The sequence below is a fragment of the Euphorbia lathyris genome, chromosome 2, assembly GCF_963576675.1.
Source record: "Euphorbia lathyris chromosome 2, ddEupLath1.1, whole genome shotgun sequence".
In the NCBI taxonomy this organism is placed as follows: Eukaryota; Viridiplantae; Streptophyta; class Magnoliopsida; order Malpighiales; family Euphorbiaceae; genus Euphorbia; species Euphorbia lathyris.
Genome location: NC_088911.1, coordinates 13,774,122 through 13,799,984, shown reverse-complemented (window position 1 = coordinate 13,799,984; position 25,863 = coordinate 13,774,122).

Sequence of the window (25,863 nt, the reverse complement as noted above, 5' to 3'; positions counted from 1 at the left end):
TCCTCCGAATTTATAAATATTAATCTTAAATTCTATTATTAAATTATAAAAAACATGAAATCCTTTTTTTAGAATGAATTGTTATGCAATTGGTGCATAATAATGGACAAAAATATCTGAGTTTTATAATACTGTCCGAAATTGACCCAATTTATCAACGTTAGGGGTAAAATTGCTCTTGGCTTCCAACGTTAGGGGTAAAATTGCTATGTTATTCAAGCTTTGCTAGAAAATTCTTGTTAACGCAGAGTCTTTAGGTGAGAGTTCTTCGGGAAAAATATTGTAAAAACCATGCAGGTCTAGATGTGTTTTTTTTAAGAGGGGTGGATTATAGTATTTAACAGAGTATTGTGCATGACTGTTCTTTTTTATAGCGAAGTAGGGTGAGTACTTGGGAACTAGATGCACGTTAATAGGAGGATAGTGCGATGACATGCCTCTTTTGCATATGGCCTCATGAAATGTGGATCGAAATTTGAAAAGATTAACGGTGGCTGATTTTAGGAATGCTTCAGGTTGTTAGGATTGGTTTTGTAGGGAATATTGGTATTTGCACAATCACTTTAGCGAAGCTTTGAGGTTCTACTACGAGTTAAACTTAGCCCGTAGAAAAGGGTTTTCCAAAATTATTATTGAACTTGATTCTCAAGTTGTTGTTGTTGGATTTAGAAACAAGCGGATTGACCATCACCATATAAGTGGATTTGGGAGAGGACTTGAGATGTTAGGATCGTTTATTAGTGAGTAGGCAATAAAGCTACAAACTAGACAACAAGTATGTAGGAGAATCATCATTTAAGTTGTAGTCTTCCTCTCATAACAAAAAGAAAAAGCGCTTTAAACATAATGTTTGAAAGATCCAGTATAATCAATTCAATTTGTTTAATTTTTTTATTTAGTGAGCGTAATATTAATTTTACTTGGGAATGTTAAATAATTTTTACTACTTAATCCATTATGGATAATTTTAAGTTTGTTTTAAAGCATTATCAGTTCATGATCTACCCAAAATATTTGTATTCATCTTATAACATATTCTTTGATAATATTTGCCCCTAATCTCTTCCAAATATTGACCATTGTCTCTATTATTTAGGCCATATTTAACAAGGAGTGATTTGAAGTTTTTAACACTATTAAAATCTTGACTAGATAAATTTCTAACAGTGGTATTTGATCATAAAAAGATATTTTAAATAAAACTTCTAATTTTTAAAAGGTAGTTTTAATTTAATAGGTTTTTCAATTAAATTATTGATACATCTCTTTCTCTCCTAAGTAGCTGTATTAATTAAGCTTATTTATTTTGCTTTGACAATTATTAGATATTCATTAAAAAATAATTATTAGATATTAGTAATGTGAGTTTATATTTACATGTCTAGATAAAAATTATTTGATAGATATTTGACGTCCTGCCATAAGATAAAGGGATAAAGTACTAAAATAGGTTTTTGGTTTTTGGAAAAGTATCAATTTATACAAAATAGCACAAATATAGGCTTAATGTTTAAAAAAAGGTACCAATTTAGGCATCGAGAACGGATTGGACACGTCATTCCTATTAGTCTGTTAAGTTCTCCACATACAATTGATAGAACTTAACGGAGTAATAATCGTTCTGTTATTGAAACTTAAATTGATACCATTTTTTAAATGTTAAGTCTATATTGATTCTATTTTATACGTGGAGACTAAATTAATATTTTTCCAAGAACCATATGCTTATTTTGGTACCTTATCCCCAAGATAAAGTATCATCAATCGAAATTTCGTGAGATAAATTCAAGAGAATCTTGAAAAAAATTCAATTGTGTTTATTCTTCATTAAGAAGTTGTATTGAAAAGGCATTTGACATTTTGAAAGCACATAGAAAATATTCGTTGTAAGATCAAAATAAAATAATTTGTATTGCATTTGCACCATATAACTAAATGAAGATCACACTTTTATTAATAAAAACCTAATAATAATTTCATTCTTTAAATATATTTTTATATAGGCCTAATGCTCCCCTAACCCCCTTAACTTATCCAAATTGGCCATTTTACCCCTCCAACTCATCAAATGTTCTATTTACCCCATTAACTCCATAAAATTGGTATTTCTCACCCCCTCAACTTATCTATTTACCCCTCCAACTCATAGAATGTCCTATTTACCCCTTTAACTCTGTAAAAGTGGTATTTATCACCCTTTACAATCCTTTATCGAGGCGTAAATTGATACCATTTTTTAAACGTTAAACCTATATTGGTGTTATTTTGTACGTGGAACCTAAATTGATACTTCCCAAAAACCATAGGCCTATTTTGGTACCTTATTCCTACATATAATATCTTTAACTTGTTTATATTAATATTTTGATTCTCTCTCTTTTTAATTTTTTTTTCTAGTTAAATTTTGATTATCTAATTATTGTTATGTACTATTATTGTAATAAACAAATGAATGATCAATATAATTATCAAATTAAAACAAAATAAAAAGTTGATATTAAAAAAAATATTTTGAAACTCATTTGAATAAGTCCTATTAATTTGCATTATGAATGGGTAAGAAATACCACTTTTATAGAGTTAAGGGGGGTAAATAGGATCATAAGAGGTGAGAAATGCCACTTTTATGGAGTTAAGGGGGTAAATAAAATATTCGATGAGTTAGTGAGGGCTAAAATAACCAATTTAGACAAATTAAAGGAGTGAGAAATACTATTTTTATGGAGTTAGAGGGGTAAAATGATCAATTTAGACAAGTTAAGGGGGGTGGAGGAGTATTATGCGTTTTATATATTATAAAGACCTAAATTATAGCATATGTACATGAATTTTTTTTAGAATATGATTAAAAATATAAATTACTTTTTTTGGTAACCTACGTGGGGAATCCCCAAAAGAACAAAAACTAAAAAGAAACAAATCTACTTAAAGTCATTGCGCATAAAGTCCTGGATGTCTGTAGGAGACACATCACACTCATAATGTCCTAAGGATAGAGATTCTGCGTAATTCACTAACCAGTCAGCTGCTCTATTACTTTTCCTATAAAGGTGAACAAATTGGATCCTCTAATCCTTCTCCTTAAAGGTTATGGACTTCATAAATTAGATATAAAAAAAGAAAATAACAGCGATAAAATATTAGTCTTTATTTATCATTTTATACAAATAATGGGCTAAATTTTACATAACAGGTTTACACAAATAGCTAATTAAATCAACAGCTAACAACTAAATTCTATTTGCAAACATCAATAGTTGAGAAACTATAGAACAAATGGATAAAAGTCAAATTTAACTCTAATGTTTTAGAATAAGTGCAATTTTAATTTTAATGTATAAAATAGTATAAATTCAATCTTAATATTTTTTTAAAAATGTCAATTTTAGCTAATTGTTGCAATTTTTTTTAAAAGAACCTGACTGTTATTTAACTGTTACATTGGACATTCCAAATAAATTTATTGATGAATTGAATCAGTTTCATAAATCAATATTTTCTATTTTTTTAGAGGTAAAATTGATTTTACTTGAAAATGTTAAGATTAAATTAACAATTTTGTATGTTAAAGTTAAATATGCACTTTCTTAAAAATGGTTTGGCTAATAAAAAATTAAATTTTGTACAATTGAAACCACTGAATATCTATTTATAATTACGTCTAACATGTTTAACCCTAATATTTTAAGAAAGTGCATATTTAACCTTAACCTATAAAATTATAAATTTATTCTTAATATTTTTTTATTATAAAAAATTAAAAAATACTGGTTTAACTGTTACAAAACAAGGTTGTCCATCTGCAAATCTATTCGTAACAATTTGTTATAAATTAAATAGGGGTGAGTGGATTCAGAACCGAATTAAAAAACCGAATACCAAATTTACTAAAATAATTCACACAACACCGAAGTAAGTAACATATAAAACAGAAAGAGGTGACATCAATCATGGTGGCCAAGGAGCCGGATAATTTTGATGGTGGGAATAGGCGTCAAAAAGCGGCGCAGGTTTCATCACGCAACCCTATGCATCAACGCCTGCTGCCAAAATACTCCTATCTGTTCATATAATTCTTTACATTATCCCCGATATTAACACAATTATTTTCATATGTGCAGCTCCGATTATCGATGATTCAATTAAAAATCCCAAAAAAATAAAAATCAAACAACAACAATCTCAATAGTTATACGATGAATAAAAAAGAATAAAAGAAGAATAGAAAGAAGCATCAGAGTCATGGAAGTAAGAGATAAAACAGTGCAGGCATTAAAACAAATGCTTGCTTCTCATATCCAATATTCCTCATCATTTGCTTACAATTTTATAATCAGCAACTTGATCCTACTTTATTTGAGAAAATTGGTTGCCCCAAGGAGAGATTACATTAAGAAAGTGTGCGGTGAGATCCCTTTTATATACCAATTGAGAACCCTAGGGTTTATACTTTATGGGCTTCGGCATCCGACAAATCAGCAGCTGGGCCCTTTTCAGCCATAGGATTTTGGCCCACTTTAGATTTTGGTGCACTAGTTAAAGAGTCACAATCAACTCTCTAATCTTGATTCACAAGATCAATTTTTCAACATTAAATTTTATTTTATGTGATCAATTAATACAATTATTGGGCGAGTAATTTCATCCCTATTCTCATTCGTAATGAGAATTTTCCATCCCCGTCCTGTTGAGAAAAATGGAAATAAACTTGTCTTTATCCCCGTAACAATAAGTAACGGGGATTCCTATTGATATACATGTCCCATTTTTTAAATTTTTTTTCTAAACTAATATAAAAAATATATACGATTTATCGAATATAATTTATTTAAAAAAATGAACATAAAATTGTGTAGATCTCTAATAGTGACTAAACACACAAAAAAAAAAAACAAATAAAGAAACATAGATGAAAAGTAAATCAACTTGCCTTATTATACGAAAAATAGAGATGAGCAGACCAATTTAATGAATCAAGTGAAAATTGTGGAATAGAGCTTCCCGTTTGAATAAATAGGAAATTAGAATTTTCATAGCCATAATCGGAATTTAAATTTTGTTATAATAGGACATTAAGAATTAGGAAGTTTTAATTATTTAGAATTCAATCGAAAAAAAGATTCATAGTTGATTTTATAGACTATAGGATATAATTGCATTTTAGAATTAGTTTTTTTTTTTTTTTTTTGCAAATTATAAATTTAATATATATATATATATATATATATATATATAATATAATATAAAATATAATTTTTTTATATCAATATTACATTGAAGCGGCCCTAAAAGAGTGGGACCTAATAGATATAGGTGTTACCCGCCTTATTGATAAACCTAACTGACATGACCTATTTAATAAATGGATAACTAATATGATATGTTTAACTTATATTTTTTTTAAGCAGTAACCATATTATAGATTAAATTGAAGCAATACACAATTCGTTACACACAAGATGCCAAATAGGAGCCGGATAATCCTCAATAAACACTAGTGGGTCATTCGTATCAACTGCCCATGCTGCTAAAGAATGTGCAACCCTATTACCCTCCATATGAGTAAAAGTAAATGCGCATCTACGGAATATGGAACTCCATGCAAGTACATCCTCGTATAGAAAGAATAGACTGAGGAAGCACTTTAGTCTGTAATGCCTTCACTATCATCTCAAAATCTATTTCTATAATTATTTCATTAAAGTTGCAGTCCCTAACCAATATGAGTCCCTCATGTAATGCTTGGAGTTCAGCCTCCTCCACCGATACACATGCCCCGATTGGGATTCCCGCTGAGACCATTATTTCCCCAACCAAATTAAAATTAACTTATATTTTTATTATATAATAAAATTAACTAAACGTATAAAAACTACCAACCCATTTTCCTTTTTATATTATCACTTAATAAATTAAATTCAAAATATTCTACAACTTAAATCACACTATACTTCAATTAAACACATATTTAAAAAAATAACTAAACAAATTAAAATTCAATCTAACAAATCAAAATTCAACTAATTATAATAAATTTATACTATTTATCATTAAGTTAAACAAGTTGATGAGTCATCGCCCAATTATTTTACAGATTAATCGTGTCGACCAAGTTTTGAACGGACCCATTAGCCTCAACCCTAATTTAGTTAGTTTGAGGGTTATGTTATGTGTTATTGTGATATGACCCATTTGGACAACCCTATGAACATATATATAGATATTAAAACTCAATTCCTTAATTTGATAAACCTTGAAAACTCTTCCCTTCCTTTTTCTCATAGTGCTAGCTCTCTGTAACATACACCATTTCTGCTAATGGAGAAGAGAGGCAAGAATGGAGTTGTTGATCCATCTATTAGGAAGCGTATTGTGATTGAGAATGTAGAAATTGTTGAGGTTTTTGTTCGGTAGAAGTAGATGATACTGATGTCATGAAGGATGTGATTACTAGAGAATTAGCAATGGAAAAGTATGGAGTTGGTCATTTTGCTTCTAGTCATAGGAGACTCTAAAGGGAACCACCTTAGGTGTTGGTCTAAGCGCTCGCTTATGGCTCCAATTTCAAACTTCTTTTAATCACGATACAATAATTATTTTTAATTGCTAAAAAATATTTATATAAATAATTATTACTCCTTATGTTCCTTTACATAAGTCATTTTAGGATCTCACGCTCAAATTAAAAAACACAATTGATAACGGATACAGACCTAAAGAAGGCATTCAGTCTAACATCAAGATCCTAGCTCATACGCTAAACTGGTGCCCCTCATAGTCAGCATGACACATGAGTTGCGAGGAGATCACAAGACACCTTAGGGGCCCTTAGCATATTCCCATGGTAAAAGATTGGTATTTTTCTCCTCCTTAGCTCTTTCTCTACCTTCTCTCTCTTACTACATTTTACTTCCCCTACTGACTTGATTATCACAGTGTTTCCTAATTGATTTAAGCGCAAATATAAAAGTCCAAGCCTATCAAGAGTCCTTCGGTCCCAACTTCTCATCATTTGGCTCGGTAATCATGGACTGATCACTTAAAAACTCCTTCAGAATCATCTAAAAGATACATTAGTATGTGAGAAACACCTCCCCCGACGGACCCTACTGATAGGGGTCAAAAACCCTATCTTTGGGTACGGTTTTAGGACGGTTTTTAGCGTTATTTTATGTAAGCGGGCAATTCTCGCATTTATATGCTTTTGTGTGAGTTAGTTAGAAATTCTATATGTTCTATTTTATTTTCATTGTTTAGGCTCGTTTTCTGATTTTTATGGCTAATTGGTCCGCCAAAAGTCGCACCAAACGGAGTGTTTACTCAAAATAAGCGATTAGCGGGTCAATTTAGCCTCGGAACTAATGTTATTTGGAGTTTACGTGCATGTGCAGGTTAAAACAGGAATGAGTTCGGGTGAAAAATGTGTTTCGGGACATCCGACAGTCGTGCAAGGTGTTCTGGGCATTCCCGCTCGTCGAAATGGCCTTTTTGGGGTCAGATCGGTGAGCTGGCCCCTCAGGGGCCTGCTCAGGCGAGCTGGCTCGCCCAGCTCAGTGAGCTGACCTGCGGGAATCAGTCAAAAGACTGATTCTCGGCCCCACGACGCCACGATCGAACCGACGTCTTCCCACTTGCAAAAGGAAATGAATTAGGTCAGAAAGAGGGCCCGAACCGCGACTATAAATAGGATTTTCCAATTGTAAATTAGAGATCTTTTATCTTTTTGTAAAAACCTAGCTTCCACCTTGAGAAATCCTCTCCACCTCCTCCATCTCCTTCAACCTCCATTGAAGACACCTCCGAAGCTCCGTTCATCGAGGATTGCTCAAGTTCCATCCTTAAGTCCTAGGAAGATGCCTGCATTGGTAGACAGGTTCCCTGAAAGGGATTTTTCTTCTTTTATATTTTGTCTAGCCTATAATCCATGTTATGAATCCTAGGCTCATTGTGTAACATCCCCAAAACTCTAACATATGAGTCTTCCCACATTCATATATGTTTTCATGATTGAATACATACATTTTAGATTCATCGCATTGTCATTAGAAGTTTCATATGCATAATGCGATTACCGTGCGATTAGTAGACGATTAGTGTGTCGTTAAGATGTAACGATTGGTTAATTGAGTTAGGACTTAAATGAATGAATGAATGAATTCATATGTCCTAAATTGATTAACTTACATTTTTGGAGGGCTGGATTAGAGGTTTGTGAGCAAGCACGAGGTGTCACCTAATGTAAGACAAATTTTGCCTCTTCATTTTCAAAAGGATGTATACACCTTAAGTCTTATTATTTCAGCCAAAAACTTTCGACCATATCTTCATCAAAGCTTCCTTTTGCATACCCTAAACCTCTTCAAACAAAACTCTTCCATTTTCAAGCCAAACAAGTTAAGTTAGGAAGCATACTAGGTGGTTAACACAAGTTGAAGGTTAGTATGTTGTTTTAACTTGTTTTCTATGAGTTTGAGATTCTGAAATACCTAGGTATGATCATAGGATTTGTTATGGATGAGTTGTGATTGAGTTTGTTGAGTTTTGGTATTGTTTGAATTGGTTTTAGGCTGTCCAAATGAAAGATATGTATCAAGTGTCCTAAACAGAAATCTAGGGTACTGCTTTCAGTCATTTTGGAGCATGTTTTTCATATTGATATTGTTCGAATTTGAAGATACATAAAGAATAAACTATGTTCTTATATGTGTTATAAAACCCTCTGTAAAATATGGGACTTTAATTCCATATATAGATGAAGAAAACCTAGATGGAACATGACTGCCTCGAAATTGAATGTCATGTGAGGCAGCCTTGTTGATGTAGCATTTTAAGGACCTTTGATTCATAATTTGAGAAAGTTTATTTATACAAAAGTGTTCCTAACTACTTTAAGTATATGTCTGTAAAAGTATTTGGAAATCCATTGTGTTTAGTGTGAGCTAGGTTGAATGCATTATGGTAGATGCAAATATGGGTAGTCTGTTTCTTGTCTGGAAACAGGATAGAATCATTTTGCATGCCATATATTGTGTAGAAGTGATATTAATGTGAATTTTGGATATGGCATACCAATATATATCTAGTTTCAGTAGGTTCAAGAAACAGGGCATTTGGATTTATATAGAGAGAGTTATGGCAGAATGTGTGCAAGTAGGTCATGTGATGATCTAAGACAAAAGGATTAGATTGCATGAACTTTGTGGAGTTAGTGTCTTGTAAATCATATAGCATTCATTAGTTTATATTTTCATTAATTTTATGTTATGTCTAATTGTATAAATTTTATATGACATTAGGAGTGCAAGGTGAAATTGAACGCACACCCGATCGTGTTGAATAGATCGAACTAAGTGCGACGGTAAGCATATTGCTTATATATGTGTATGAATGTATTGTGCCTTGTGACTTGTTGAGTGTGAGATGTGGTTGAATCTGATGTGAATTATGTGAATAATGTTTGAGTGTTTGTGATACGTTATGATTGATAAGAAAGTGATATGATTGAGTATGTTGTAGTGTTATGAGCAAATACGACATATTGAGCCTTGTGCACATACTGGAACTGAATAATGGTTAGATTAGAAATGAATATGAGCTTGCTTAGATGGATATGTGAAATGGTCCAAGTTGAGAGTGATATCCGAATATTGTGAGCCGGAAGCACATGTGTTGAGATATATGAGTACGTGAGTTGAGTTTAACTCCTCCATAGCACAGATGATTGTATTCCGAATTTAGTGAGCCGGAATACAGATTGGGCCCAATGACCATTTTATATATATTGTCTAAGTACAGCAAGGCCTTTCTAAAATAAGTATTAATATACTAAGTGAACCAAGTGAATATCTTTCTATTGAAAATTCTAAATTGGTACTGATGATATATTTTGATCTATGTTCTGTACATTACTTCTGTATACATATATGCGTAATATGTTTATTGAGTAGGCAACTCACCCCTTGCCAACAGTTTTTACAGGTTAGGTGGAGTTCTTCTTGTTTAAGGTTACACCGACAGTGTCAGTCCATTCTCATCTAGGCATTTTGGAGCCTTGTGATGTACTTTTGTTTTGTAAATCCTCTATGTAGGATAATGACTTAAACGTGTATTGTAAATTGTAAATGCTTTCTCTTATGTATTATATGAATAAAGTTTATATGAGATTGAAGTTTATATGATTGAGAATTGAAAGCATGTCTGTAACTGATATTGTGTGAGATATCATGTGATCCTAGTGAGGGGGTTACACATTGTATCTTCGTGACAATACTTTTCATCTTTAATATATATTATAGTTTTGTTTATTCAATTGTTCTATTGCTTAAATCTCTGTGTTACGCTTTTTCTGATTGGTTTAACTTATTCGATAATCCCAAAATTAAGTTGGCACATATTACGAGCTGAATCTGACCTAGTCAGTGCCTATAGGATTGACGACCCTATAGAAGATTAAGCCCAAATTGCTGAGCCTTAGAGCTAGTTTTGGCCTTACAAGGGACTCACGAACTAGGTACCTCAAGAGGATAGGTAGGGTTAATCGCCTCGGACACAAGTGACTTAGATTAGGTTTTAATTCCGTTGTCTAAATAATTTATTTTCATTATTATCGTATCACCCCATGTCCCTTCGGGTAATTACATTGGTAAAAGATCACCTAGGAGTAGAATAACTTAGATAGGAGTAGAAGTAACTTAATTAGGAGTAGGTTAATTTAATCAAAACCAATTCAAACCCCCCATAGCCTAGATAACACCTGAGACCAAGTAGCTCGATACTTGCAGGAATAAATTCTGTGGATTCGATACCTGGACTTGTCTAGATTTTATTACTTGATAACGACGGGGTACACTTATCCCTTAGTGAGCCTTCAATGGGAGGCGCATCACCTACCCCCATCAAGGAAATGGTTGGCACTAGCTAACCTGATAAGAAAAATGAAGTATATATGACCAAAGTCGTTCTCACCTTTGAGGGTAGGGTAACAATGGTGACAGAATCAGAAGATGAATCCCCAAACCCCACAGGAAAGCTCATAAATATGCTACAAGAGTTCTAGGGGGCTTAAGCATGGTAGGTAGATGCACAATGACAAATGATGGCCGTATAAAAAGCCATTCATGAAGATAATAGAAAATATATATGAGCTCCTCCAAGCGAAAAACCATCCTCAATAGAAGGCCAATCCTGGGGCAACGAGTGAACCCCTTATTCTCCCCGTGGGATAACCATCATTGCACCAGCGACCAGAACTTCCCAAACAACCATCATCACACACAAAGTACACTCCGAGTAGGGAGAGGACTGAGAGGAAAGATTCTAGCGGTTCCTCAATAAAAAAAAGCCTTGGGCAGGGTAATAGGGGTAACGTCACATCAAGCAAGACCTTCACCTCCCTTCCTACATTAGAATTAAGGACCCTAATAAACATTACATGACCTTCATGAGCATGATCAACCTTTACTCTAAGGAAGAACATGTCATGTGCAAGGTCTTTCCAACAACCATAGTCAGGATAACTTATGAATGATATAGGGGTTAGAGTCCGAGTTCTTTAACTCTTTTGACCTACTCAAATAACTATCCGTTGCTTGTTTTGTCGATGCAGTCAAGGCCAAAAGGATCAGTTCTGATCTCAACAATGTCAAGCAATAGTCAACCGAACCTTCAATGGGTATCTCGCGCATTTCCACTATATTTCATCTCAAGTAAAATCCATGAATAAGGGTCACATCCTAAGCCATCCATTGGGATTCATCCAAGCAAGAGGTAACTAGAAAGGATGTCAACATTAGGAATGTGAATGCCAAATCAAAGTGGGATCGGCTAGGTGACCGACGAGTGAGTCGAAGTGGCCTTCAATGCCTTGGAAAAAGGGACAACATGCCAACCCCTTAGATAAGGTTGTTACACCAACTCTCCCTTAACCTTACACGAGCTTATAGTCGTGGGGTAGAGCTTCATCTGGTACAATGACAATATGCGACCACCAAACTATAAAGACCATGAAGACAACAAGAAGGGGGATAGGAAGGTTGACAACAGTAAGGCCCTCGTTGAAAAAAAGGGACGCCCGAGTCCATAGAGAGGGAGGCATTATCCCTTACTTTTATAGGAGACCATATGGCAACATAGATAAGATAAAGGCTCATGTCGAAGCACATATAGAGAGGTGCACTACTCTAATGACCAGCGCCCTCCCCTAGAAACAACCATGCAAAACAGGGCAATCTTACCACCCCTCAGTTGCCTCTGAACGCATCGTTCACAACACTGATAAGTGCAAACATTACTCCATAGAATGTGAAAAACTCATGCTCCAAAGACTAAGTCCTTGAAATAGATAACCCATGGAGGGATCCTATCCAATGGATGTCTCCCCACAACGATCCCAAGTTGCCACGATATTAGGGCAAAATCCAGGTCATAGACACTCCTGCCTAACCGGATAGCTCCCATGAGGGAATCCCTATCAGTGAACCCTCTACTCTGCATAATCCATAGTAAGTCCATTGTTGTTTCCTTGTCTACCAATAACTATATAGTTCACCAAATCTTGGTCTTTACATACAGTTTGATGAATCTCATTTCCTACCAGGCACTCAAGGCAGTGAGGCTCAATAAAACGCGACTGCGTGAAGGCACTTTTCCTCCAGTGGGCCTCTCTGACATCTAAGTCCCTATATTGGGAACCATATCCCTTTTGATGATCCTTAAAGATGGTGAAAAGTTGGTGGAAACTCAAGCAGATTGGGTAGTGGTTGATATCCCTCTGGCTTACAATGTTAGGGCATGCCTCTACTCTCGAACATCAATTCCACTATCAATATCTATGATGTCACCTTCACACTTCCCATCGCTTTAGGCAACCTGAAAATCCAAGACAAGGAAATTCACTAAGCATCCAGGGACCCTCCACGTACGAATTTGCCAATTGATTCCATGGGAAGGCCAAATGACTTATGGGGATACACCCCCTAGTTGTTGGAACTCCTAAAAAATTTTGAGAAAAGAGGGAATCGCTTGTTTAAGCTAGGCACACTTATAGGCACCAAGCTCAATATTAGTGAAGAACACTCCGCTTGACCACACTAACATTTTGGCCTAGATAACAACCAATGTCACATGGGTCTCCTTCGACCATGCCTCCTATTGCCTTAAATCTGATCCCAACATGTCACTTGTGCAACAAAGAAAATGACTTCTGCTCGGGATAAGCACATTATGCAGAAATAGATAAATTGAAAGTTATATGCTTCATCAAACCAGTCTACTACCCTTTATGCCTTTCTAATGTTGTTGTTGTAAATAAATGCACGAGGAGGTATGTGTGTGGACTTCACCGGTCTTAATAAATAATGCCCTATGGATTTTTATCCACTACCTAACATTGACCAGCTGGTCGACCAGACGACTGGTCACAAAATCATGTCCATGTTTGATGCAATTATGGGGTACCAACAAATACCTATGCACCCTCTAGACATCGAAATAACAAGCTTTACCACTCATGTCGACATATTATATTACACAGTCATGCCTTTTGGTCTCAAAATGCAGGCATAACATACCTAAACTGATCAATAAAATGTTTGCTTAATTCATCAGGAAAACCATACATGTCTACGTTAATGACATGGTCATCATCAAAAAGCATGGAGAGGATCATCCTCGAGATCTCAAAGATGCCTTCAAAATATTTCACCAATACCCACTCAAACTCAATCCGGATAAGTGCATTTTTAGCATCAGACCATGCAAATTGAAAAAGAAAGATAATCATGATATAAATAGAAATTTAAAACTATTAATTATCCAAGTAACAAGTTTGATGTGAATTGTGATTTTAGGAACGTGGTAGAATTGGTTGAGAAATCTGGATTTGGTTACTTAAGAAAGATTCTTGCGATTAGTCTAGATAATCCTCTCATCTCAAAACAAATTCTGATTGACTAATGACTATTTATAGCCGCCAATTGAAGCTTGCTGCTACAACAAGAGTTAGTGTCTATTATGGTGGTAATGGTGGAATGGGCAAGCAATTCATAATGTAGTTGAAATTTGAAGCATTGATGGTTTTGTTAGTATGGTATTCTAATTTCAATTTTCATATTAACTATAACAAATAGAAATCAAAATGTCATAATTGAAATTTCAACCTCGATAATTGTATAGTGAAAGCTTTTGTTTATAATTTATACTGTATGTTAGTGTATTAAAAGAAAACAATAATTAAGTGAACAAAATAGAATGAAAACCCATGATGGTTATTATCTAGTACTTCTAAATTTCTTGATTTCTAAAGTTTCTATATATATTTCTATTCTAGTTATATTTTTTTTGTTCAATTATATTCTAGTTATTTACTTCTTAATAAAGAATAGCTAGAATATACATTTCACTCTATTATGTTTTGTAAGGTTAAAATATTAAGGACATCCAGTTATCATAAAGGTATCTAGAAGAAACTTTACTCTATAACCATAAAAATTACTAATTACAATTGGATGGTTTGAGCTTTGAAACTTCAGTTGTATTCCAACATTGTTTTATATTCAAATTTGCTATGAAAATTACTAATGATGTAATTCAAGTTTTTGGGTTGTGATGAGGCATTGCCACTTCATAGGTTAGTTAACGATAACTAACTGATAACATAAAGAAAACTAAGCATGTATGATTTTCTTTTTGTTGATCTTCTGTTCAGACCAAAGATGTAGTGTAGGACTTGAATCAACACATACTTTCTGTGCGTTACAACCCAATCAATGCAGTGACACATTCCAATATGAGGATGGTAGTGGTACATCAGGATATTATGTAGCAGATTTGTTGAATCTTGATATAGTTTCGGGTGGGTTCATGACTAACAATTCTTCGGCCCTATTTATTTTTAGGTAATAGCTGTCTAGGATCTAAAAATTATAGATAACACTTTTTTTTATCATCTCAGACTTTTAGAAGTCAGATTTTAATACAGGTGTAGCATATCGCAGTTTGGAGACTTGACAAAGTCTGATAGAGAAGTTGATGGGATTTTCGGTTTTAGGCAACAATCCATGCCGAGGATCTCACATCTTTCCTCATAGGGCATAACACCAAATGTGTTCTCACACTGTTTGAAAGGAGATGATAATGGTGGTGGTATATTACTCATTGGAGAAATTGTGGCACCGGCTGGACAACGGGTCGAGGTTCAGAAACTAGATTTAACATCAATAATTGCCTAGAAGTGTTGTTCCAAATTGGAATATCAATCAAGTACTTGAAATTGCAAGGGGATGATTCAGACCACATCAAAACCTGGCAAACTAAAGAAGACATTATAAGAAAAAGTAACAATTTTTGACGACAGAGCAATAGGAGAGAACAATAAAGATCATATCAGTGCTTAACTTCTCTCATCTGGTGGCTGTTCTCTTTATTCACCCTGTTTAAAACAGAAATATAAATTATACTAATGTCTTTTTTTAATTGACTTAGATCAATATGCCAACCATCAATATTAATATAATTCTATATTAGATTATATATAATGTATATTTGAATATAATTTTATCAGTCCAACTGACTTATAAGGGCGAGATTTTGCATTTTCAAATGATAATTTTTTTTATAAATATCCATTTCATATGTTTAAAAGAAAGAATCATCATCATAAGACTAAGTAATATGTCAAATTAACAGAATTAACATATATGACGCTGATTTTTTTTCATAACATCTGAAGTATTACATGAAAGCACGTGAGCATGTATAATGATGCTTAGTCTTACTTGCCACGGAATTAAGCCAAAGTAAACTCTCCATACTATTGTTGCCATCAATATTAAATATTAAACCCAACTGATTTTATATTTCAAAACAAAACAAGACTCTGATTGAGATAAAAAAATAGTTATAATCAAATATCAAATTGTAAAAAGAGAAATTATACTAATATTATATGGTTTAAATATATTAAAATCAGAACTATTAAAATCGTTTATATGGTTGTATAGTTGTTATCAACTTGGTGAAATTTAAATGATTGAACTTAATGTAAAGTACAAACTAATTATAAGTAATCTATATAACAAAGTTTGAAAATTAGAACCATTAAAATCGTAAAAATGTTTACATGGTTGTTATCAACTTGGTAGAATTTAAACAATGAACTTGATATAAAATAATAACTAATTATATTTAATCTATATAACAAGCGTTTTTTTAACCATATAGGGCAAACTTTAAGGTAACCTTTTAATAATGAAGTGAGAAAATGATAACTTTTAAGATGTTATAAAATATATATTATTAAAATAATTTAAGATAATACTATCTCAAATTAAAAAAAAAACAATTCAAGATAACAGATTATGGTTATGTTTCTTTCAAATTTTAAAATTTGCTGTAACAAATATTTAGAATCCTGGTGGATGGTGGATCTAAATTGCTTTAAATATCACACTAAAATTTTCATTTTTTTCAATTTTTCTTTCAAACCTATTATCAAATTCATAGAAGCTTTCAAAATTGTGTAAGTATGGTTCATTTGCTTCAAATATTTATATTTTTTATGTATATAACTATGTAGAAACTCAATTCATAACAATTAAATTCAATAATCTTCAAATTCTCAATTCTTTTTAAAGCCTTCATGTATCCTAAATACGATTACATCCAAGACACACTACAAGAAATTTGATCTTTTGTGACGCACGAAAATTGTCATGAAAACATGAATTTTCGTCACAATATGCAATAGATGACAAAAAATTGTTGTCATAGTGATCGTCATGGTAGGAGCGTGGTATTATGTATATATGACAAATTTTACCTTTGTCATAAATGGTTTATTTTATATGACGAATAAGAACATGCGTAATAGTACTTTTTTGTTTTAATGACGCTCGTTTTGTCACTATTATTACAAATATTTTGTCACACAAAACTTTATTTCGTCATGAATAGTTAATATTTCAATGACATAATTCATTCTTCGTCATCTAAATATATAGTTAAAGTGACGAATTTCTATACATGATAGAATTGTATTGGCTTATAGTTATGATATTTGTTTGTCATTGGAAATATAATATTGTCGTGAAAAGTAAATATTGAACTCACAAAAACTCATATTTTGTCATAAAAAATATATTTAAGGTGACAGAATATCTATAAAACTAAAATTGTAGAATTTTAATGAAATAATATTTATAATAATCATTTCGTCATTAAATGTACAATTTTTTTATTGACTACGTTAAATCTAATGGAATTGTAATAACAAAATATTTATATCATTTAATATTACATTTTGAAATTACAATATGAATTCTTTTTAAAAGAAAAAAGAAATTACAGTATGAATTAAAATCTTAAAATAAAACATGAACAATTTAATAGATAAGGATTTCCATTTATATTTTTGTATTCTTCCTCTTAAATTCTTAAACCAAGTCGTTCACCATCCGTTGAAGTCCTCGTCTTTAAGGCGGGTGTCACCAGTTTGTGGATTTCAATGCAAAGATACCATCTTCAGTCGTAAGCAGTGAGAAATAAACAATGACATCCACCAAATCGAAGATAAAAAACGATCTTCTCCTTCGTGTGGCTTGCCTTTTTGTGACTTGTCAAATTCATATGCAATGGCTGCAGTTGTAGGTCCATTGGCCTTTTTGTCGCTTGTCAAAACCATATGCAATGGTTGGAGTTGTAGCTTCACTGACTATGCGCATAACATTAAGGTTAGTAGTGATACCAACATCCTTAGTTGACTGACGCCGAGAATTATTGATATAAGCAAAGACAGCCACAACTACATTTTTTCACTGTTGATCCATGATTATCCTCAGCTATTTCTTGCATCCTAGAAAGAACCATATACAAAATCTCCTCAACAGAAAACTATTCTCATCACCCTTTTGTTAACAACAATCATAGGCTTATCACCGGGACCAATAACTACCTCTAAATGGTCAATTCTTTATGTCACTATGTACAAAGGCATCGGAGTATCTCCTATCAATCAATCGATTTGCATCTGTGAAGCCATGTACAAGTAGATTGTTAGTGTCCCAAAAATGAAAATAAACTTCAGAAAATATTGCATATAATCTTAATAATGGGAACAAGTATAACAGAAAATGACTTGGATTCAACATTATAATTTGACACATAAGATTGATCAAGTTCAAAGCAAGCTAAGCCAACCTGCAACTGCATATCTAGTAAATAAACTGATAGTTGAAAGAGAATTATTATACATCAAGTGGAACAATGAGCAAGTATGATTTGTGAACAAACTAGACGATGCAAAGAGCAATGCACACTCTCTTCTGATAAGAACCTTAACATCCTATTTGGTAACCGCAGGACAACATTATAACAGACAGACATATCTATATTAAAGATAGTTTATTTATTTTTTTTAGATTTCGAACTAATAGAAACTCAATGTATATATGTTTTGCAAAACCAAATGACTAGTTTCACTGAAATCAGTGTCTATGTGGATGTAACCTGCATGTGAAGGATGGCTGATTGTGGAAAATGCACCTAAGCTGTTGTAACCCATGTAGAAATGTGGATTCCCAGCTTCAGGCGCCATGTAAATTGCAAGGAATAAGCTCTCAATGTCAATCCTCTAGGGAAGAACTCCAGAATCTGTGGGATCAACGGTACATGCCCATACTCAATAAGGCTAACCGAATATCAGTACAATATAAGTCATAAAAATTCACTGTAAAACTATTGCCATAATCAAAACGTTTTCCTAATAAAAAATGTACGAAGTGATAAAACCAAAAACCTACATTAATAGCAATCACAATTGGAGAAAATTTTCAGCAGCAATTGGAGTACTTGGGAAGAACTGAATCTCATCATCTTCGTTGGCTCCAAATTGAAGAGAAATTGAACTAGTTACCGTTAAAAGGCTGAAGAACCTTGTCAAGACCGAACTCAGTACGTCTCTTATTAAGTTGGCACTGAATCCATACTGGTCCCAAATCACCTAAACCAAATAACCAAATACATCAAATAAATCTCATTCTGATCTCAATAAACACTAAGTTGCAATTTAAAATCGTTGACAGCAGAGACACGAAAAGTAGACCTGCAGATGTAGTTGCTGGTGGCGATGTTTGGAAGTGGAGGAAGCTTTTCATCCGGCTTGGAGGAAGCTTTTCATCTGGCTCGAATTATCGTTTTCGCCATGGCTGCTTGACATCAGCAGCGCCACAAAGGAAAGTAATGAAATTAGGGGTTTAGGTTAATGGATGCGTTTTTTTTGTTACTGAGTCAAGGGATAGTGGAATAAAGGTTAGTGGGGTTGTGGGGAAAAATTAAAAAAAGTGTAAATAAAAAATTAAATTCTTTTTTTTTGTTTATTTATTTAAAAGTTAAAAAATATAACAAATATTTATGATAGTTTTCCATTATCATAAATTAAAAGATGGTGTTCATAAAAAAAAATGGATTAAGTTACTAAAATAGATCTATGATTTTTTAGAAAAGTATCAGTCTAGGTTTCACGTACAAAATAGCATTAATGTAACACTCCCCTTCGAATATTCTTTTATTTAATTAATACTAGAACCTTGTAAACAACTAAAACGTCACCAAAATGAACAACTATGATAAATACACTGATTTACTAAATGACCAAGCCTTACATCTCAAAACTTCACAATAAGTCTATATTATTTTAACTATAGACTGCAATGTAGTTTAACATACTGACCATCCCAACAGTTGAACCGATAGTCAATTAGTGCATTTAACCTGAAAGGAAAACTGGTGGAGAGTGGTGTGAGCTTTGGGGCTCAGTAAGATAACTAATTATACACATAGCACTACCACATACATACATATAGCTCATCTTACAAACATCTAATAATGATTAGCTGACCAAGCATCATAACACGACTTTTACTATTTATTTATTAACATTTGATTAAAGGCCCCACTTGTCAAGAAGAGATATACCCAATGGTTCACTGTTCAATTCAAACTATCACAGTCTCAATCACAATCTCTTCACATTATATCAACAGCATATGATACCGTTTCCCGTCAGGTATCCCCGCACCACCCCAGTGCGTAGCAAGAACAGCACTGAGTATCTCCTGCATCCCGAGATACTCCGACACCAGCCTCAAGGACAAGTGCCTAGCAAATCATATCTCAACTTAACCATATATACCATCAACTCATACACGAATGAACCATTGAATATATCTTCGTCAAGACAAGCTATTAATTATCCTCTATTTCCTTCTTTACCAAACACATCAGATATTCATTTCCTTTAACAGTAATTATTTCATAATATTTAATATCGCACGAATGTGTATAACACTAGCCGCATTCATTAAAAGGTCACAACAGTCACATAGTTTCAGCCTGCATCGATATTATTATCGATGATAAAAAGCATTGACGTCATCAACCGTTTCGTATTCACAAACTAAACGCATCAATCAACAACCAAATACGACAATTATAGGTTTACCGATCAGATACAAGGAGCATATAAACAAACATAACTATGTATATAATTAACCACTTACTTGGAATCTCAACTAAATTAACGAGCTATGATCATCTATCTTCACATTGGCATTCCACGGCATATTTGATTTATTAAACTAGCTCATTAATCATATATACATATGCATATGATTTAATATTCAGCTTTACCATATAAGATCAATTAGGTAATAATTTACTAAGACCCAAAAACACTAAATATGGATTATAATGAATGACATGATATTATATAAGCTACTGTTTATCAAATAATTGAGGTAAGAATACTAATTAACATATTTAACACTTCTAATTATTGTATTTTCATCCCATCTGTACAATTTACAGATAAGAAATTATTTCGGCATTTATTTTTGTCAAAAATTAAAATATATATTTAACTCACCAATATTAAATTCTTATAAACCCTAAAGTGTATTGAAATTGAAAGAAACAAATATACAAAATCCCCTTGAAGAAAAAGAAAGCACAACCCAACATCTACTTTTTTATAATTTAATTAAAAAAAATTATGAAGAATAAATGTGGAATCTTACAATGCAATTCTGATGCTTGGTTTTGACCTCCCATTATTTTCTTCAATCACTCTCCCACCACAAAAGGCTCGGCGGCTCCTTGAGTTATGAGGGGAGGTAGTGTTTTGTTTTTCTCTCTTATATATATAAGACAATTTTGATAAATTACGGACTTACCCTTATTATAAAATAAATTATGCACATAAACTAATAATTATTTCCAATTAATATTATTACACCACGTCTACTTTAAATAATATTATATTAAAATTTAAAATAGTTTTACAGTTCTAGCAATAATTTTTTTTTGAACTATGAGGACGGTACAGTTCATCCCTCTTTAAAGGGATTTCGTTTCCGAAATTCATAAATTACTTACTGTTTATGAAGAAAATATACTGATAATAAAATACGTAGTCAACTATATGTAATATAAAATATTATATATCACATATTTAACTAATTCAAAAGAAATAAATTTAAAAGTAAAGTAAGATTAAATTTAGAATCTTGTTTTCCATCAAAATTCAATTCAAATAAAAGACTCAATTGAGTAATCGAACCTAAGAAAATGGAGTTAATAACGAAATTATTAGAAATAATAACGCATGACTGTAATCAAAGTCTATATGAATATTTTTTTTCCCGGGCGTTACAATTAATATAGGTTTAACGTTTAAAAAATGGTACTAATTTAGGCATTGATAACGGAACGAGACACGTCATTAATATTACTCTGTTAAGTTCTGTCAATTGTACGTGGAGGGAGAAATAAAAACTTAACGGAGTAATAGGAATTACGTGTCCAATCCATTACCGATGCCTAAATTGATACATTTTTTAAACGTTAAGCCTATATTGGTGCTATTTTGTACGTGGAGCCTAAATTGATACTTTCCAAAAAAAACTATAGGCTTATTTTGGTACCTTATCCCTAAAAAAATATTATGTAACAACTGTAAATATATCATTACATATTGGGATAAAGTGCAAAAATACCTCTAATGTTAACAGCCATGAGTAATTTTACGTCTAATGTCTAAAATGGTGCAATTTTACCCCTAACGTTGGCAGCCAAGAGTAATTTTATCCCTAATATTGGTAAGTTGGGTCAATTTCAGATATCATTATAAAATATAGATGTTTTGCTACTTATTATGTATCAGTTACATATCGGTTAGTTCCAAAAAAAAAAGTTTTCACATTTTTTTATTTAGTAATAGAATTGTAGATTAATATTTTTAAATTCGACGAAATATTTAAATTTTTTTGTCCAACTCGTACAAAATATAATATAATTTTTTTTTATTTTTTTCACGTATATCCATATGTTTGTAATTTTTTACTAATAATAAAATGAAGTACATCTAAAACGTAAATGATAATTTTTTGTTGTATTCATGATCTTATACCTATTAATCCAAGTTATTATTTATTATTTATATCTATTTTTAGCCAAATGTTTTATCCACTGCATTTTTTTTAATTGTGACTTTAATATTTTGTCAAAAAAAATTAAATATATATAATATATTAATATGGCCACATATAATGAACCTTATAATAATTATTTTATATTTCTTTTATGAACATTACAAATTATTATATTTGATCATAAATTAATATTCAATTATGACAATTTACCTTGTTGTCACACAAAAATTTGCATAAATAACAATATATCACTATTGTAACAATAGAGTAACAAGACATGATAATTTTATCACATTTTTCAATATTTTATCACGTATTATAATCGTCATTAAAAGATTATTTGCAACTACGAAACATTAATCGTCATTTATTATAAATATTTAGTCAATAAATTATTATCTTTTTCCCATTTGATATTACTAAAAAAATTTCCGAAAACATTATAGTGACAATCATTCATATAACGTCATAATAATAGCACAATGCATGACGATATTTAAATAATATCACAAAAAATAATAATAAATGACAAAGTCTAATTTGTCACTGTTTGTTCGAATTAAATTATCACAAATACAAAGTGTCATTAAAAAATATTTCTTATAATGACGACAGATCCGTCACCAATTATTCTCATTTCGTCACGGAATTTTTTTCCATCCAAATTTATTCTACTAAATTCTGCCTCCAAGACTATAGGTTACGATATTTTGGTTATCGTCATAAAATATATCTAATAGTAACGAATTAATAGAATAATGGAGACGTTCTTAAAAATTGTCATGAGAAAATTAAAAACAATGACGAAAGATAAAATTTGTCACGTTTAAGTGATTATTAGTGACAAAATTATATTCGTAGAAAACAAAATCGTCATAAAATGTCATATTTCTTGTAGTGACATTACTACTGCAAAAATAAAATGGAAACATCCATGTTAGAATCATTTGACTGTGGACAATCTCATACAAGAACAAGGCAGACATCAGTAGTCTCCATATGGTGTGTTTAGATGAGAAGGTAAATGCGTTACAAACATTATCAACATATTTTCTTTACAATAGTTAAAAATATTGATAAAATTGTTCTTCATGATTAAGAAGATATCACTATTAAAGCCTGAGTAAGGGATACACAAGTTTATTGATGAGTTAAAGGAAGGGAAAACCTATTACTTTGAGTATTTGAATGTCACCGAAAATGGAGGGTACTACAAGGCGTCCAAGCATCCGTATAAGCTTAAATTTGTGATCAAAACATATGTTTATCAGAAAGAATTTTCTCATATAAAAAGCAATTATTCAATATTGTACCAATAGATAATATCCTAAAAAAATCTTTGGATATTATTTCTTAGTGAGTGAGTTCAATAAATTAAAAAGTGTGCATACGTGACATGTACATTATTATAATATATTGTTTGTTTGACATATATAATAGCTCATGTAACATCAATTTGAGACATATTTTACACTTTGCAAAATGACAAGTTCAGCAAGAAAGACAGCAAGAGGGTGCGGTTAACTTTATTGGACCTAAAGTAAATTCTATATTTTGAGTAACCCTCCACCCAAAATAAAACGGTTACTATGTATTATAAAAATAAGAGCACCGAAACATTAAAGAAATGGACATAATTTTATGCTGAGAAAAAAATAGTGAATGTTGACAATGATTACAAATTTAGAACGTGAATGAGATAAATATTAGAAACTTATTTCATTTCTAATTAATTTATAAAAAATTAGTGGACCAATAGTAATAGTCACTTCTACTATGCATATTCTCACTTTTATTTTATGAATATAAAAGGGGAAAAAAACTTAAATTTATAATAAAATAATATATTGTTAAAGAATGATCAAAATATTTTTTAAACCAAAGGAAAAACTCAATTTATTGCATGTTGTGGATGACTATGTTGTGGAGATAACATCTTATCTTAAAGAATTTAATACTCCACAAATAATCATTCTCCAATTGACACAAATTAAGGAGTGGAATGGTAAAGTTCAATTTTTATTTTCTATTTCCACTTAATTAATGTCTTTTACATGTTATTTTAAAATTTTCATGTTGGAGATGTAATGACAAATTACATATTGAAAACATGCATTTATAATAATTAAATTTTATTTGAGGAGTTTGAAACCTAATAGGTTTCATACTTTTAATCTGACTCTCTCAACGATTATCACATACATACTTCAAAATTAAACCATGAATAATATTAAGAAAAATTTGCCATATTTTTGTAGAGCCCAGAAATAATGAATATATACGTTGAATAACTCAAAAAAAAAAAAAGAAACAACTTTAACATAAGAATGAGTCATATCACTAAGAGCAAGATTAAGACTATGGTAAACATATAAAGCTCTAAGATTAATTTCAAAAACCCTATTTTGGACTTCTAGATGTTTTCCTTGTATATTAGAACCATTGTCATAATCATGATCTCTCACATCATCAACACTAAGATCAAGACATTTCAACACTTCTAAAAGTTTATTAAAAAGTCATAATATAGTTGTATCATCCACTTTTAGAAACTCAAGAAAGTACTCAATTTTTATTTTCTTACGGACATATTAACATATTGCACTACTAAAGTCATTTGTTCTTGATGGCTCACATCAGGAGTACAATCAAGAATAATGGAAAAGTAGTTGGTTTCTTTGATTATCTTGATTACGATTTCTAACATTTTGTGCCAAAAGAGAGCTTAACTCATTTTGCATTTTATGCCCAAGATAATGATAATGATTCTTACGATTTTCAATACGTCATACACAATCTTGCATTATAACATCAAATTTCGCAATCATTTCAATCAATCCTAAAAATATTGATTGCTATCTTGATATAACTTTTCATTAGAGCCTCAAAATGTCATATTATGTTTTGTAACACATTTCACAACAGAAAATATTCTAATTAAACTTGTCTCCGACATTCTTTCTCTTTCATAGCCTATTGTTGCAAGTTTTTGTCAATTGTTATATTCTTATCCAATTAAAACTCTTAAATCATTCCAAGTATTCATACTAGTCATATGTTCTATATTATTCCCATGTTGCCCAAGTCTCTCAGTAAGATGCTTCCAATCACCATGTCCATCATTTGCTAACAAAGTTTTGTTTGTGCTAAATTTGAACAATTTACAATAGAAATAATAAACTTTGTCAATATGTTTAGAATAAACCAACCATTTTCTATTATTTATCTAACCATTGCTTAACTTTTAGAGTATAAGGCATAAGAAAAATATCTAGAGAACTTATCTAAAGAAAAACTCAAATTCTCTTCACGTATATAACAAACAAACTCTAAATAAAATTACTTAACTATTATTTTAAATAATATTCATATGAATTACTTA